Source organism: Alligator mississippiensis, chromosome 3, assembly GCF_030867095.1.
Source record: "Alligator mississippiensis isolate rAllMis1 chromosome 3, rAllMis1, whole genome shotgun sequence".
NCBI lineage: Eukaryota > Metazoa > Chordata > Crocodylia > Alligatoridae > Alligator > Alligator mississippiensis.
Genome location: NC_081826.1, coordinates 241932751 through 241949201, shown reverse-complemented (window position 1 = coordinate 241949201; position 16451 = coordinate 241932751). Strand labels below are relative to the sequence as shown.

General features: G+C 44.4%; 1 long non-coding RNA gene across 1 annotated transcript in view; it reads left to right on the top strand.

Annotated features, from left to right (window-relative positions):
- The first annotated feature begins 1465 nt into the window (after nt 1–1465).
- Nucleotides 1466–16451, top strand: part of LOC132249147 (uncharacterized) — a 24186-nt gene continuing 9200 nt past the window's right edge. Inside the window, exons 1-2 of the long non-coding RNA XR_009460553.1 lie at nt 1466–1509; nt 16248–16386. This is a non-coding gene — a long non-coding RNA (uncharacterized LOC132249147). The remainder of the gene's footprint in view (nt 1510–16247; nt 16387–16451) is intronic.

Sequence of the window (16451 nt, the reverse complement as noted above, 5' to 3'; positions counted from 1 at the left end):
AATCCTGACATGAGCATGGGACTGGACTAGATTAGGGCTGTCCAAAAGGCAGCTCATGGACTACATCTGGTGTATGAGGGCTTCTGCCCAGCTACCACCCACTTCTGTTGTTCCTGCTGCCATGGTGGCTGTGGTCCTTAAGGCAGAGCAGTATGGTGGCAGGGGGCCTGGTGAGCTTGCTGCCTGTGTGGCAGTTGAAGGACTTGGCCAGTTCAGCACTGTTGACTGGGGGCTCAGGCAGCAGAGGTGGTGGATCTTACTACCTTCATGGTGCAGCAGGAACTTGATTTATTTGTGCAGCAGTGTCAAGATGAGGCCTTCTGTTTCCTGCACAGTGAGGGGCTGCACACAGCAGTGGTTGTAAGGTCCCCAGAGTGCTGTGTAGCTCTTGGCTGCTCTGGTTTGGATAGCCCTGGACTAGGTGACCTCCTGAGGTTCCTTCTAGCCCCACTTTTGTATGACTCTAAGCTTCTTGGAAGTTTTTAAGTGAAGGTTAGACAGTTGTCTAGGATAGAGATGATCCTGCCTTGTGCAGGGGGTTGGATTTAAGTAATGTTTTGCAATCTATTTTTTTCTACAATTCTATGAATGTAAGCAGTGTTGACACTATACTATGTATTTGTTATGCATGTACATTTGTATATGTATGTATACATATGCATGTGTATATATATATATGTATGCAGACATACATTAACAGGATACTATATATATTTTAATACATTATGTGCATGTATATACACACACACACAGGGCAAGTTCATGTCCCAAATAATTTAAATAATTAATTTTACTTGGTTTGCAAAAGAGAGTAAACCCAGAATCTGCAATAGGAATTCTGTTCCTTGTCACTTGGATATTTTTTCCCCTTTGACTAAATATAAAGGCATTTGTGATATTGTTACCTATCTAATTCCAATCAAATATAGGTCTGGACTGTGCCTTTGAGTGACAGATGTAACTGACATACAAAAAACTACAACTCTTGGTTTCAAAATGATTTAAGAAAATTGTCATTTTCTGCAAGCTTTTGGGATTGAAGTCCCTTCGTCAGGCTCTGGGAAAAGTGTCGATGGTACAAGATGATAAAAAGTTTTTTTTTATACGTCTTTTTGTCTCAGACCAACATGGCTACTAAGTACATTTTCCAGTTAGTCTAATAAAAGGTATCATTTTGGAACCAAGAGATGTAACTGAGGAACTTTGAGGGTTGCATTGAAGGCTGATACCACTGTAATGGAAGCTTGTGACTTATTTAGGCTAAATCAACTTTCTCAGTCAGTTAGTATGGAATTGGACAGATTATTGCACTACCTCACCCTTTTTGTAGTTGTGACAGAACACCCTTTTGGGTGTCTGTTACCTTAAGGGCTGAAGGAGGGAGTTGCCAGGTGGCTGATGAGGGTGGCCATTTTGGGGAGTTCTATTATAAGAGCAGAGAAGTTTGTGTTCACTGAGGCCAGGAGTAACATTGCCTGTCAGAGCTCCTGCTCCAGGAACATCTCAGAGGTAAGGGTGAGGTTATGGGGAAGGAGGAGGCATCATTGGTCCTGGGCATGACCTAAAACTGCACCCTGCCAGGATAGGGATGCCTGGTGGGCCTTCTAGTGGTGTGGCAGCCCCACTTAAATACCAGGACTGTTCACCTCTCCAGTGTAAGGCGGGTCGGGGTTCCTAAACCCCAGCCCCCACCTTTGGGTGGGTTACTAGGAGGGCTAAGGGGGGGGGGCAGGCACACAGAGTAGCTGCATCTGAGCCCTATGGGGTGTTGGACCCTGCAGTGAGGGCCAGGCATGCTGAGTGAACAGCACCTGAGTCCTATGGATGTAAGACCCCGGCCCTGGGAGAGGGCAGAGTGAAGTTCAGGCACGCTTAAGGAAGAGAAGCACCTGAACCTGTCGGGGTGGAAGACCCCCAGGCCCCAGAGAGTAGGGGACAGAGTTGTGGCCTGAGAGAGGGGTGTAGTGGTCTGGTGAGGGGCCAGGGGTGAAGTAGGCTCATAGTTGAGCAATTGCTTAGTCCCGTTTGGGTGAGGGTCACGGGAGAGACCCAAAAGACCGTGCCAGGGCTGACTGAAGGGTTGAGATAAAAGCCTAAGGATCTCTTTGAGTAGGGCGGAGTGAGTATGGCTTGGGTAGACAATATGCAAGAGACTGGGTGAGAGTAGGTGGAGTGCAAGAGGCCCCAGTGAAAGTGGGGTGGTGTGTGTGTGGCCCTGAAGGGGGCAGTATGATAAAGATACAACTGTGTGCCCAGTTTGGCTCACCTTGAGGTGGAGTATCATCATACAGCGTGACATCGTTGAGGCATGGGACACATGTAAGAGGAAGTTGGAGCGTGTATGCACTGCCCTGTTACAGCTGGGCACTCAAAGGGCAGACTTCCACCTATGTAACATCCCAATCATTTACCAACAAGGCATGGCAGGAAAACAAGGCAGGCAGTTTGCCCAGAGACAGGGGCAGGCCCATACTAGCAACGGGCCTGGAAGTCACCCTCTGTCACAGTAGTATACCTGGGTTAAGATGAAATAAACACTGTGCCCCTTAAAACAATCCCACTAAAATGACTGGGATTGAAATTGTCCCTAGGCCTAAACCTGGCAAGCTTGCCACATAAGCTTCTAGTACAGTGGCTCCCAACCTCAGGTCAGGACCCAAATCAGGGTCGTGGGGAGTCCACCCCTTGTTCTGCCCCTCCCGCTTGCGGGGCTTTCCTGACGCACAGTCTGTGTGGCTCTTGCCGCCGCTGCCTCCCATGATCCTAGTCCAGTCTGGGCTCTGCTGGCTTTGCCAGGCATGAGTGAGTCGGGAGCGGGCATCCTGACCCAGATTTCGGGTCACAGCAAAAAAAGTTTGTGAGCCATTGTTCTAGAAGTACTGAAGGCCTAATGCCCTATCTCTTCCCAGCAACCATTCAAATTTCCTTGATGAATAGAATCAAAGACCTCATTTAATTATTAACATTTATTAAACATTCAAAAGTATTTTAAGATTTTCCACTTGAAAAAAAATATTAATGAGATGATCCCATTATTGTGTTGTCTCTAGACAAGACTTAAAATAAGAGGTAGAAGTGACTATTTTTCTGTTTACATTCCTGATCATGCACAAACTTACCCATTGTATGCATGCAAATGCAGGCTTTGGGAGCACCTTCTGAGTAAGGAAGACATTATGCAGATGGAATTACATGGCTTATTTGGAAAGCTTGTCCTCAATATTAAGTACAATTGTTAATGAGGAATTTTTACTTCATGAGGTAGCTAACTGTCATAGTATAATATACAATTTTAGTGCAAATTCTGATGCTGTCTTATATAAATAAATGTTATACATTCATATAATTTAGAAAATATATATTTTTAGGGAATAAATTCAATATTACCAACTTGCATAGCATTTTTTAATATGTTTACTGGCTATGCTAAAAAAAATTGTTAAATGCCTATAGAAAATCAAATAATGTTACTTCCATATCTGAGGTATGATATATATGTAAGTGACTTAAGGTAGAAAGAAATGTTGCCAAACCAAAGTTGGTCAGTTGTCCTGCCACAGTTGATTCATTTTATTGGGCAACACATGTCATCCCTTTTTCCTCACTGGGCCCCTGCCCTTTAAAAGATAAGAACATTGCCAGCATAGGAAAAGGAGCGATGTGTTCCCCTTGCCCACCCTGAGTCCCTTGCTGACCTGCATTGCGTTCTGGGCTGACCTGTTCCTCACATGGAGGCATGGGTCAGTGTGGGTCTTTGTGAAGGAGCCAGGGAATTCCAAGTGCCCCATACCTCCAGACAGGGACCTACATTGATCCGTGCTTCCACTTGAAGCACAAGCCAGTGTGGGTCCTGAAAGGGGCATGGGGCACCAGGGATTATCTGAACTGTTCTGGATTGCCCCATGCCTAAATCCAAGATGACTAAGCATGGGTCAGTATGGGTCCCAGCAAAGAGGTGCAGAGTAGTTCAGGACCTAGGGAAATCCCAGCACCCCATGCCTCTCTGCTGGGACCTGAACCAATTTCTATGCCAACCAGGAGGCATGGATCAGCACGGAACCTGGCAGGGGGACCTGTGCTGATTCATGGCTCCACATGAAGCATGGGTGAGTGCAGGTCCCTGTGTGGGAGTGGGGTGTGGGAAGGGAAATCCTCAGTGCCCCATGCCTTCATGCTTGGATGCACACTGGCCTGTGCTTTACCTGGCTCCTCTGCTCTCTCCCCTTGCCTCCCACTCCCTGCTGGGATTCACGCTGACCAACCCCTCTACAAGACCCTAAAAATGACAAAAGATCTACACCTTACAGAACTGATATGAACCCTGCCAACTAGAGGGGTTGGTGGTGGTTAAGTGTATTGTAGGAGGCTGTCAGGTCAACAAACAGCTTCAGTGATTTAGCTTCTTTCAAAACCATCCTTGCTTTGTTGAGTTAGACTGAGCAGCTGGCTCGTTGTTGGTTTTTTGTTTTTTTTTTTTCCAGAGCAAAAGCCGCCCTGTTCAGGAATTAGGTGTTTATCCATGTACGGGGGGGAAGCCAGTTTAGTATCAGTCATTTGTACAATTTGTATGTGTGGCATAGCAGAGAGATGGGTCTGAAGCTCTTTGGGTTGGATGGATCTTTCCCTGGCTTTAGAATTGCCACTACTTGAGCATGTTGCCATATCTGTGGAAATTTTTGACTCGCTGAGTGGCTATGAATGAGTTGTATAGGCAGAAGGGCCATTCTTGAGGCTGGGGTCAAAATTACTTGATTTGTTTGGTAAGTATGCTGTCAAGGCCAGCTGCTTTCCCAGTCTTCAGTGTGTTAATACAAGCAATCAGCTCCATCATTAAGAAGGGGCTGATATAATGCAGGTCTTTGGGGTACTTGTACCTTTCCAGGCTAAGATTTTTTTTTTTTGTTTGCTTGTTTTTAATTTTTGGCCTTTTTCCATTGAAAAGCTTCTGGTGAGCAATTTGGTTGGAAGTGACATTGATGTTGATCTTCCTTTCATGGTTCGTCACTTAGTTTACTTATAGTCTCCCATACCTTTTTACTATTATATGTCATATCAGTCAACTCAGTCAGGGTCTGCTGGGATTTCCTACATTCTTCTGTGATGGCTACCATCAGCTCCTCACCTGTAGTTATGGTGTTCACAGAAAAAGGGTCTAGTTTATACTGTTGCTTATAGTTTTCGTATAGGCCAGTGGTTTGCAGGTGAGGCCTGGGATGTAATTCATATGGCAGCCCCACAAAATATTCTTTCTTGCAGATTTCTTTACAGCTTTTATGAATTGATTATAGTTCTCAGGTAATGCTTTGATGGTTTTGACTGTGGCATCAAGGTATTCTGAAAAGCCTTTCCAGTTTGCCTTTCTAAGGTTGAAACATCAGTGGGATGTTATAGCTGTTACCATGGCTTTGATCTGAATGCCAATTAGTCGATGCTGGGCATGTGGGATAGGATCTAATGCCATTTTATTACTTAGCCCAGCAGTGGTGTTGCTAGTGAATATAAGGTCTGGGTTAAATCCTTGTTTCCTGTAGCCACTGTTAAATGATTTAGGCAGCTTTGGATCATGGATCAAACTCAACTGGTATGCATCCTACCAGGCTTCTACTGCTTCACCATCTGGATTGGTCTCATTGTAGCCCCATTGCATGCTGTGTCTATTGAAATCACCAGCAATCACTTGTGGTTTATTCTGAGTGATCCCTGGTGTATCTGTAAAGGTGAAACCCATGTGAAGTGGTTTGTAGACTGGAGTGACTGTGATTACATTGAGTTCAGTCACTTTTTCAATGTTGTTTTCTTCAGTCTTTGCCATAGAAATTATGACTGTTCCAGTTTTAACAAATATGGCACTTCCAAATTGCTTGTGTGGTTTTTCAGTCTCCATAGTCATTCCAGGTATTGAAGAATGGTTATTATGACGTCCTCAGTATGTCTCTTATAAGCACAAGACATTGAACTGGACTTTCTCACATAAATTTACAATCAATTTTTGGGGTTTTGTTTCCACCATTGAAAACCTTCAAGGTTTGCAGACAGTAATGTCAATGGCCCTAAGGATGGCTCATGTCTACTTCAGTCACAAGGCATTATAATTGGTTATAGCTGGTCAATTTGTAAAGTCAAAGTTGTGGAGGCAATAGCAGAAGCAGTTACATTGTGACCCCTGGTACCAGGTAATACCTGGTAATATCTGTGAATTCTGCTAACACTTCAAACCATGATTTTTGATCTGGGATGCTGGAGGACAGCAATTTAATTTGAATTGGTAGAGGATCTGGTACAGAAGTTTGATACACCAGTCTAACCTAAATCAATTAAGTCTGATACCACATCAATCCAGTTCTGTCTTAGACCAGGTTCCACGATTTTTAAACCAGATTGTGAGCTGAACTTCTGTTGTGTTACAGGTAAAGACTAATTTCCAATCACTACTACAAGTAGAATGTCTGTACTTAGCCATTGTTATTTATCTGGTATTGGATTACAACTCTATTTCATCCCAATAAATGTTGGACTAATTTGCACATTTAGTATAATAAACATTTGTTTTCCTGTACTGATCCATATTCCTGTAAGCTTAACTTCCTGTCCCTTAAGAACTCCATACTATTCCCACTGCTACTGACATCCAAGCTGTTTAAGATTATGCTATGATTTTTTTTCTAAATGTATGCATCTTACAAAAGACTTTTTTCTGTTTAACTGATATTTCTACAAGTCATTATCCTATTTTTAAAGGCGGATGACCATTTAACTAATAGCTCTTTAGTTCAATAATGCATCTTCTTTTCTCAGAAGTTATAAGTCTAGGGGTAGATGACCTAATTAACATTTAAAAAGTCTTGTTAGAATATTGTTTAAAGAAACAAACAGAAAGTACAGTTCTGTTAGGCAAAGAAGGTTTCATAGATTTCATAGGCATTAAGGCTGGAAGGGACCTTGGAAGATTTCATAGACATTAGGGCTGGAAGGGACCTCGGAAGATCATTGAGACCAGCCCCCTACCCCAGGGGCAGGAGGTCAGCTGGGGTCATAGGATCCCAGCAAGATTAGCATCCAAATTTCTCTTGAAGGAGTTCAAAGTAGGTGCTTGAACCACCTCTGATAGTATGCTATTCCAGACCTTGGGGGCTCAGACAGTAAAGGAATTCTTCCTTATATCCAGTGTGAAACGATCTTGCAGGAATTTATAACCGTTCAACCTTGCCATCCCTTGGGTGACTCTGGTGAACAAATGTTCCCCCAGATCCTGGTGAACACCCCTTATAAACATATAGGTGGCCATCAGATAGCTCCTGAGCCTGTGCTTTTCCAGGCTGAAGTGTCCCATAGCTCTCAGCCTGTCATCGTAAGGTCTGTTTTCCTGCCCTCTGATCATGCACGTGGCTCTTATCTGGACTCTCTCAAGCTTATCCACATCCTTTTTGAATTGTGGAGCCCAAAACAATGCAGTGATCCAGCTGTGGCCTCACCAAGGCTGAGTACAATGGGAGAATGATGTCCTGGGATTTGCTTGAGAAGCATGTATGGCTGCAAGCCAGCATTTTGCTCGCTTTACTAGCCACAGCATCACATTGAAGGCTTATGTTCATCTTGTGGTCAATCATGACCCCCAAGTCCCTTTCATCCAGAGTGCTATCCAGCGGAGCACTGCCGAGCCTATAAGGATGCTGCAGGTTTTTCTTCTCAAGGTGGAAAACCTTGCATTTTTTAGTGTTAAACACCATCAGGTTCTCGTCCGCCCATTTCCTGAGCCTGTCCAGGTCAGCCTGGATCGCCCTCCTGTCCTCAGGTGTGGATGCTTTACCCCAAACTTGGTATCATCGGTGAACTTGGCCAGTCCGCTTCTGACTCCAATGTTCACATCATTAATGAAGATGTTGAACAATATAGGTCCAAGGACAGAGCCTTGGGGGACCCCACTGGTCACAGGGCACCATGATAATTGACTTCCATCAACCACCACCCTCTGGGTTCAACCATGGAGCCAATTCCCCAGCCAGCTGATTGTGGTGGACCCGAGGCCACAGTTGGCCAGTTTTGCCAAGAGGTGACCATGGGATACCAGATCGGAGGCTTTTTTGAAGTCAAGATATATGACATCAATCTCCTCTCCCTTGTCCAGGTGATAGGTCGCCTGTCATAAAAGGAAATAAGATTGGTCAAGCAAGACCTACGCACAACAAACCTGATCCACTTGCCTCCTTTTCTTGAAGATAGGCACCACATTGGCCTTCTTCCAATCTTTGGGCACTTCACCAGAGCACCAGGAGTTCTCAAAGATCCATGCCAGGGGCTGAGCCATGATGCTAGCCAGCTCCTTGAGTACCCTGGGGTGTACATTGTCAGGGCTGGCTGACTTGAAGGTGTCCAGCCTCTCAAGGTGTTCCTTCATGAGGTCAGCATTGATGGAGGGTAAGGAATCTCCCTCACCTGGGCCTCCCTGTCCTGTAATGGGCAGGGGCATCCTATGGGACTGGTGAAAGATGGACGCAAAGTATCCATTTAGTAGGTTGGCTTTCTGCTGGGCATCAGTGTCAGTTGTCCCATCTGGTTTAGCAGGGGTCCAATGTTGCCCTTGCTTTTCCTCCGGCTCCCCACATATCTAAAAAAGGACTTTTTATTATCCTTGATATTAGTTGGCAGTTGGAGTTCCATCACAGTCTTGGCTGTCCTTGTTTGCTCCCTGCAGGTCTGGACCAGTGTAGAATATTCCTCTTTGGAGGTGGATCCCATCCTCCATCTTTCTTTTTAGGTGCAGGAGGTCTGCTAGTTCCTTGCTGAGCCAAGGGGGGGTGGGGGCGTGCTGTGCCCTTTTGCTGCCTTTCCTCCAAGACAGAATAGCCTTAGCTTGTGTATCCAGTATCGCTCCCTTGAGGAGCAGCCACTCTTCCTGAACTCTCCTTCCCTTGGGGTCATGGTCCCTTAGGGCCTCACCAACAAGCCTCCTGAGCTTGTCAAAATCAGCTTTCCTGAAGTCGAGGACTTCTGTATTGCTGACTGACCTGCCAGCTTTATGGCGGATGGTGAAGGTGATCAGCTTATGGTTCCTATCATCCAGATTCCCTGCTATCATTAGGTCATCCCCGGTTGCCAGTACCAGGTCAAGCAGTGCTTTACCTCTCTTTGGACCATAGATTTCTTGTGTCAGATAGAGGTCATCTATGCACAAGAGGAAGCTTTGTGACCACTCGACTTTGGCCTAGCACTCTTCCCATGAAATGTCCGGGTAGTTGAAGTCTCCCATGACAACCATGGACTGGGAACATGCGGCCTCAGCCAATTCCCTGGCGAACTCCTGGTCAAGTTCTTGACTTTGGGTGGGAGGTTTGTAGTAAACTCCCACCATTGTGTCCCCTGTGCCATGTTCCCCATGGACCTTAACCCAGAGGGTGTCCAGAGGGTCTCCAGTTGTCCGCTTTGGTTGCCAATATTGGCTTGTAGCGATGCATAGCTCTCCTTGACATAGAGAGCTACACCCTTGCCCCTTTTGTCCACTTGATCTCTCCTGTACAGGGTACAGCCATTTATACCCATGGTCCAGTCATGGGTGGAGTCCCACCAGGTCTCTGTTATCCCTATGACATCGTAATTGTTTGTGTTGAGCAAGTGGATAAGTTCCTCCTGTTTATTCCCCAAGCTCCTGGCATTCATGTACAGGCAGGAAAGTGTCCCCTTGGGGGCCCTTGCCTTGCCTACAGATTATTCCAGGCTGGGGTAGGGGTGGGCTCCCTTAAATTCCTTGGCCTGCTGGCTTTGCAAGGGTTGATCAGTGGGCCAGCAGTGGTGGTAGTCCCCCCATCCCCTGGCGGGCTTAGTTTAAAGCCTGGTGGAGCAGGTCAGCCAGTCTGGCTGAGAAGAGCCTCCTCGCCAGCAGAGAGAGGTGTAGGCCATCCCTTCCCAGCAGCTCGCTGCCTCTCTCACCAAAGAGTGGACTGTGGTCATGGAAGCCAAAGCCTTCCCAATGACACAAGCTATCTGGATCCTCCTCTCCCTCCTCAGCCTGTAGCCTGAGACTGGGAGGATCAAAGAAAACACCACCTGCACCCCCCGACCCTTTAGCCCCACTCCCAAATCCCTGTAGCACTTCATAACCTGGCTGGGAGCACTCAGAGCCATGTCATTGGTGCCCACATGGATAAGGAGCATAAGGTAGTGGTCAGTGGGCTGGAGGAGCTTAGGGATCTTCTCTACAATGTCTCGGATACGGGCTTCTGGGAAGCAGAAAATTTCCCGGGCTAAGGGGGTGGGGTGGCATATTGCCCCCTCTGTCCCCCTCTGGATGGAGTCTCCCACAACAAACACTTTGCATTTAGTCCTGTGGAGAGCAGGGGCAGTAGCTACAATACAGCCTGTGTTGCCTGAGGGAGCTGGCAACTTAGCAAGCTCTGCTGGGGCTGCAACAGGTTCACACCCATTGCAAAGCTCCAGCGGAGCAGGGACCTTGGTGTGGTGGGCCTTGGGGCCCTTGACCACCTTGATCCATCTCCTTGGCTGGACAGAATGGGAGGTCCCCAAGTTATTTGGGTAGATGTGATATCTTTTATTTGACCAGCTAAATAGTGGGAAAAATTATTCTTTGCAAGCTTTCAGGCACAAACACCCTTCTTCAGGCATATGGAGAGTCTGCTGGTGTTTTGTGTTTTCCTGGGTAGAATAGAAGCCAATATGCAAAATGCAGGTCTGTGAAAATGCAAATGCATGGCAGTGAGGATCTGAAGGAATGGGAGACAATAAGCATGAGACAAGTGCGGGGGTGGGGGAGAAGGAGGAATGTAGAACTGGTGACAGAGTGTAGCTGGTAAGATTCAGACAGGCTATCTAGGATTATCAGATGTTATCAGCATATAGTGTCAGAAACCCAATGTCTATATTTAGTCCATGATTTTTTTGTATCCAGTAGATTTATAAAGTGAAGTTCATAGGCTCATTTGTGCAAAGTGTTTTGTAAATTCCCTCTGAGGATTAGAACTGATTAGAGAGACGGTAGTTGTCTTGTGAGAAGTGTGCACCCACAGGTAATTGGGTATTTTTGTCTCCGATAGATTTTCGGTGTGCATTCATTCTAGTATGCAGTTGTTGTTTGGTTTCTCCTACATATTTTCCATCAGGGCATTTAGTGCCTTGGATGAGAGAGATTGCATTTCTGCAAGTGCAGGTGTAAGATCCAGGAATGGTGATGGTTCTGTTGTGGGGTGTAGTTATTGTGGAAGCGGTGGAGATTTGTTGGCAGGTTTTGCATTTTTGTCCCAGCATGGGCTGGATCCATTTGGTGTGCTTTGGGACATAGAAAGTTTGCTTGTGGTGATGAGGTTGGAGAGGCTCAGTACTTGTTTAAAGGCTAGGATGTGTGGTTCTGGAAAGATCTCTTTAATAATTGGGTTGTCTTCTAGTATAGGTTGCAATTATTTGAGGATTTTCCATATAAGTTCTAGGGAAGGATAGTATATAATAACCAATGGTGTGCGATTTGTGGGGATTTTCTTTTTGTACTGCAGCAATGCTTCACATGTTGTCCAAGTGGCTCTTTCAAAAGTACAATCTATCTCTTTGGAGGAGTGTCCTTGTTAGGTGAAAGCCCTTTTTGAGATTTGCAAGGTGACAATTGTAGGTATTCTCCTCAGCACAAATTTGGTGGAAAGAGTGCAAATTTGGTGAAAGAACCATTCGGATACCACAAGAAGAATTGCCACTCCCTGGCCCTGATGCCACGTGCCTCCTCACTCCCTGAGGTGATGCGGGGGAGCGGAGCAGTGTCCCAGAGCCGGTGGAGACTCACTCAGGGCAGGCAGCGGCTCCTCCCTGAGGTTAGGCAAGGCAGGGATGGAAGCTGGGGCCAGGGGCTGGCGTGGGCTCCACTGGCTCTGGGGAAGTGCTCCATTCCCCAGCCCTGATGCAGGGGAGCAGAGCACTTCCCCAGAGATGGTGGAGCCGGCGCCAGGCTCCCACCCCAGCCTTTCCTGGTGCGCGGCCTTTTAGTTGTGCGCAGCTGTGCATGCATACACCTTAGAGGGAACCTTGCCCCAGGGGCAAGCCAGCCATTCCCAGGCACTCCAAGGTGGCAGGGACAGTGAACTGTGAGGGATGCCGGTCCTTTCCTCCATGGTGGCAGTGCCCCCAGGTGGCACCCACCCCCTGGCATGTGGCCTAGGTGGTCCTTGGGGGCACTGCCACTGTGGAGGGAAGTACTGGGCCCCACACAGCTCAGGCAGGCAGGCAGGCTTTGGGAGAAGAAAAAAGATTAGGCTCCTCACCGCTTTTTCCCCCCCCCCCCCCCCCTCATTCGAGCCTGCCTGCACAAACTGCCACCGGGTCACACAGCCCTAGAGCTGCACAGGGCCTGGTGCTTCCCTTCATGATGGCAATGCCTCCCAGGGCTACCTGGGCTGGATGCTAGTGGGGTGGGTGCTGCCTCTGGGGTGCTGCTGATGCAGAGGGAAGCACCAGGCCCTGCACAGCTTGGGGACTACTCATCCCTCCAGGAGCTCCCCCCTCCTCCCAACACACACAAGAGAGGCAGGCAGGCTGGGAAAAAAAAGAACAAGGATCACCCCCACCCCCCACCTGTGTACATGCAATGGGGGTTTAGTGCTCCCTAAATTGAAATGGTGGAAATGGTAGGTTTTAAAAAACTCACCAATTCCATTTAGGGAGAATTAGACCCCCGTTGCCTGTACAAGTACCCTATGTCCTTAGATCAACACAGCTACAACCAACCCCCACCCAGTTCTGTTAGGGGCTTCTTTATTCCAATACTATATGGTTCTACATGCAATAGTGCTTTTTCTCCATTAAGATTTAATTTTCCCAAGTGATGGGAGCTCCATCCTTTTTGCTGCAACCAAACTTGATGTTATGACCCTGAGAATAGCATAATCCACATTTGTGCTGTACAGGGTCCAATTTTTTTAACTGGCTCTCAGAAGGAAAGCAAAGCACTTGAGAACTACAAATGTACCCAAGCTTTTCTCATAAAAAGCAGGGTATTCTTTCCCTTCAGAGTAAGAGATGGACTCTATTCTTTGCATACAGTGTGCTCATCAGCTTTGAAAGGGAGAAATTGCTTTCCTAACTACTTGTTTCTCATTAAAGTATGGGTGACTTCTATGGGGCCACTTGTGAAGTAAGTCTCTAACTCAGTAAGTTACTTAAGTGCCTCCTTCCTCTTCTGCACATGAGTAGCTGTGCAGAAGATGTAAAGGACAACTTCTGCATAAGGTGAATCATGATCTTAAAGTGCCATGCCAGGCTGCAGTATAAAGTACTACTCAATATAAAGTGCTAATGTTAGCAGACTAAAGCCAGTAACGAGAACTTATTATAATTCATATGTATGTGGGGAACAAATTACTGTTACTGTGGAAACCTTAACTGTGAATCCTGATTCCTGTATGATTAAAATATCAACCTAAATATTGTATTAACACACAATACATTTTGTGCATTTTTTAAAATTTGATCAAGTTTGAAACATATCTAATATAAATTTGCTCAGGGATAGTTCCTAATCTTGATGGATATATTGTAATTACAGAAACTGACATATATCCCAAATGACATAAATTAAAAACTTAGAGATAAATACATGCCTAATTGAGGAGTGGCATGCTGAAGATACTTGGTTTGCAAATGTAAATGTTCATAGTGATTATTTAGCAGAAAGCTCCATGAATTATTTTGTAGCATGTTTTCACTTTACCCTGCCTAAATATAATATTTTTTTTTATATAGATGATATGTGAATGGATTGAGGCTTTAGTGAATATAGTTGATGCTTGCTATATGGATGTTTGTTATGAGACTAGCTTTGACATACATCACATAATGTTTCTTGTTGATTGATCTAATTATGTATACATAGTTTTATTAGAGCTTTGTGAGCCTGGAGATACCTATGTTTGCTTAATGTTCTACAAGCACAATTCAAAACCCTCAAGGCTCACCAGGCCTGTTTCCATAATCCTTAATTGGGAAAAGTAAGCCTTGAGAGTTTTGAAATATCGTGCTTAAATTGAGCTCAGGGGCTGGTAACATCAACCATCAAAACTCCCTCTGTAAGCTGACAAACAGCAATACGTGGTATTTTTCCTAAAATGATATTTTGCTGCTAGTCTAAAAATGTACAGATGTTACATAATTAGACTTCTAAAGCTCTTTTTGGAGAGCAAATATACAAAATTGTGTCTTTAAGTGTCTGATTTTGTTTTCACAATAATTATGACCTTAAAAGTATAATGGAGAACGCAAGGTTAGATACATACCTAGGAAACATATCAGCTTACTATTTTCTTTATGAAATAATGATGCCTGTTATTCAGGTTCTTTCTTAACTACATGGAAATTATTGGGAGCTAGTAAAAACAAAAACGGGTATATGATTCTACCAATCTGAGGATTTTGTAAGACTCCATTTGTTTTTTATGAGATTTTGATGTTTGCTTTTGTAGGAATCTGGCTATGACCAGTGGTTTATCATTATTCTCTTTTGCACTTGGGATGTCTTTGACAATTTTACACATTACTCTTGGGGTCATATGGGTGGCTTTAAGTAATATCGTTCTGATAGAAGATACTGCTTTCCATTTACTGCAGTACTCTCCCTTTTTGGAAACTTTGTCTTTAGTGCATTGTAATAATCCTGCTGTCAATGTGAAATGAATATTTCCTTATGAGTTTCTTCTGAGGACTTGCTAATAATTTAAAAGACAACAATAGGGAGGAGAGACAGCACCCAATGTCCAGAATATATTTATATTCCTTTGCATTTTCTTCTGTTTTCTATTTCTGTTGATTTAGATTAATCACATGATAGAATATTGTCCTAAATACTCAGGTAAAAGGCTAACAAAAAGGTATCAAAGAAAGCAATGGGGAATTTCACTTGCTCTGAGGAATAGCTAAAATGTTGTTCTACCAAACTGTAGTTTGTGCAAGTGCTCTTTGAGAAGATAGAACCTAAACAAATGATATGTAAATGGAAGAACTAGCTCCAAGCTTGGTGAATTAGTGGCAAAGTTGATTAATTAGGACTGTTGAAGATGTTGCCACAACTGGTGGCCAAAACACATTGGTAGCAGTTGATGAAGTAAGCCACTGCTTACAAAAGCTTATGCATCTCTGACTTAGTTGGTCTACAAGGTGCAACTTTGCCCTGCCTTCTGTCTGACTTCAGACAGGGCTAACTACTTCTTTCTGTTCATTAGTGTTCTAGCCTAGTTCCAAACTAAGGGTTGTAACCCCAAATAGGATCAGCTGGGACCTGGCCTCACACCAGAGAAGTAACAAACCTGGAAGTGGGGTTCCATACCAGGAGAAAATTGGCAGCTGCTGCTCTAAAGTAAGGGCCTCTAAGAGGCTACTAACATTTATAATGGTAAAGGTGTTATCCTGGGTGATATATACATAAATAAATAGCTATTACTGCACAGATTTTGATCAGTCAATAAACAAATGTGTTATTGAATGGATTTGCAATGTATCAGTAGAGCAAATTAAATATAAAAAAGAACTAGGACTGTGACAGTATGTTCAGAAGAATATGTTGCAGCTGGCTTTATCATTCTCTCCACATCTTTAATAATTAATGTACGTGTTATAATATTGTTTGAAATCAACAGTTACTCTTCTAAGTTCTGCTTACCTGAATGCCTATGAGGTGAATTCCTGTATATAATTCTGTACTGTTCGTTATGGTGCAATGTTTGTAGGGCTTTCTTTTGTTTAAATTATTTTCTACTTACCAGTGACATTTGTTCAATGACTAGGATCTAAAACTGCTGCTTTAACCATACCTGAGGGTTATGACTGGAGTGAGTGGTAGAAATGTACAAAATATTAAATACTTGATTTATGGATCACAGAGATGGGAGCTAGTATGAGAATGGGACTCCCTGGATTTGTCTACATGTGCAATTAATGCGACTGAATAACCTCCAGTGCAATTTGAGCCTGAGTAAACTAATTGCAAGATCACTGTCTACATGTGTTTTAAGCACAGTAATTTACTTCACCATTGGATAGTACCTGTGTCTGATGTGAGTATCTGTTGGCACTGTAAATTAGTCTATGTTGGCCCAATTGCTGCACGTATGTAGACAGCGAGGCTTTGCTGCACAGTAAATTATTCTACTGTACAGTAAAGTGCACCTGTAGATGTGCCCTCTGGGTCCTAACTATATTAATTAGAATTGTTTGTACATTATTGTTTATTGAATTAATATTTTAAATTATTGATATCCTGCCCAAAGTCTGATGTAGGATTTTCAAGTTTTTATCTGTGAGGAAATACAAGACTGGGTAAGGATATTTTTAAACTGGGAAGAAGGAAGACACAATATGGACACAGAAAAGAATGGATGGGAAGAAAAAAAATAAACTTCAGCATAGGTATGTTTAGATAAATGGTGGTTAAGTACCCATAGTCTGGGTAAAATTTTGGTCCCTTTGAAATC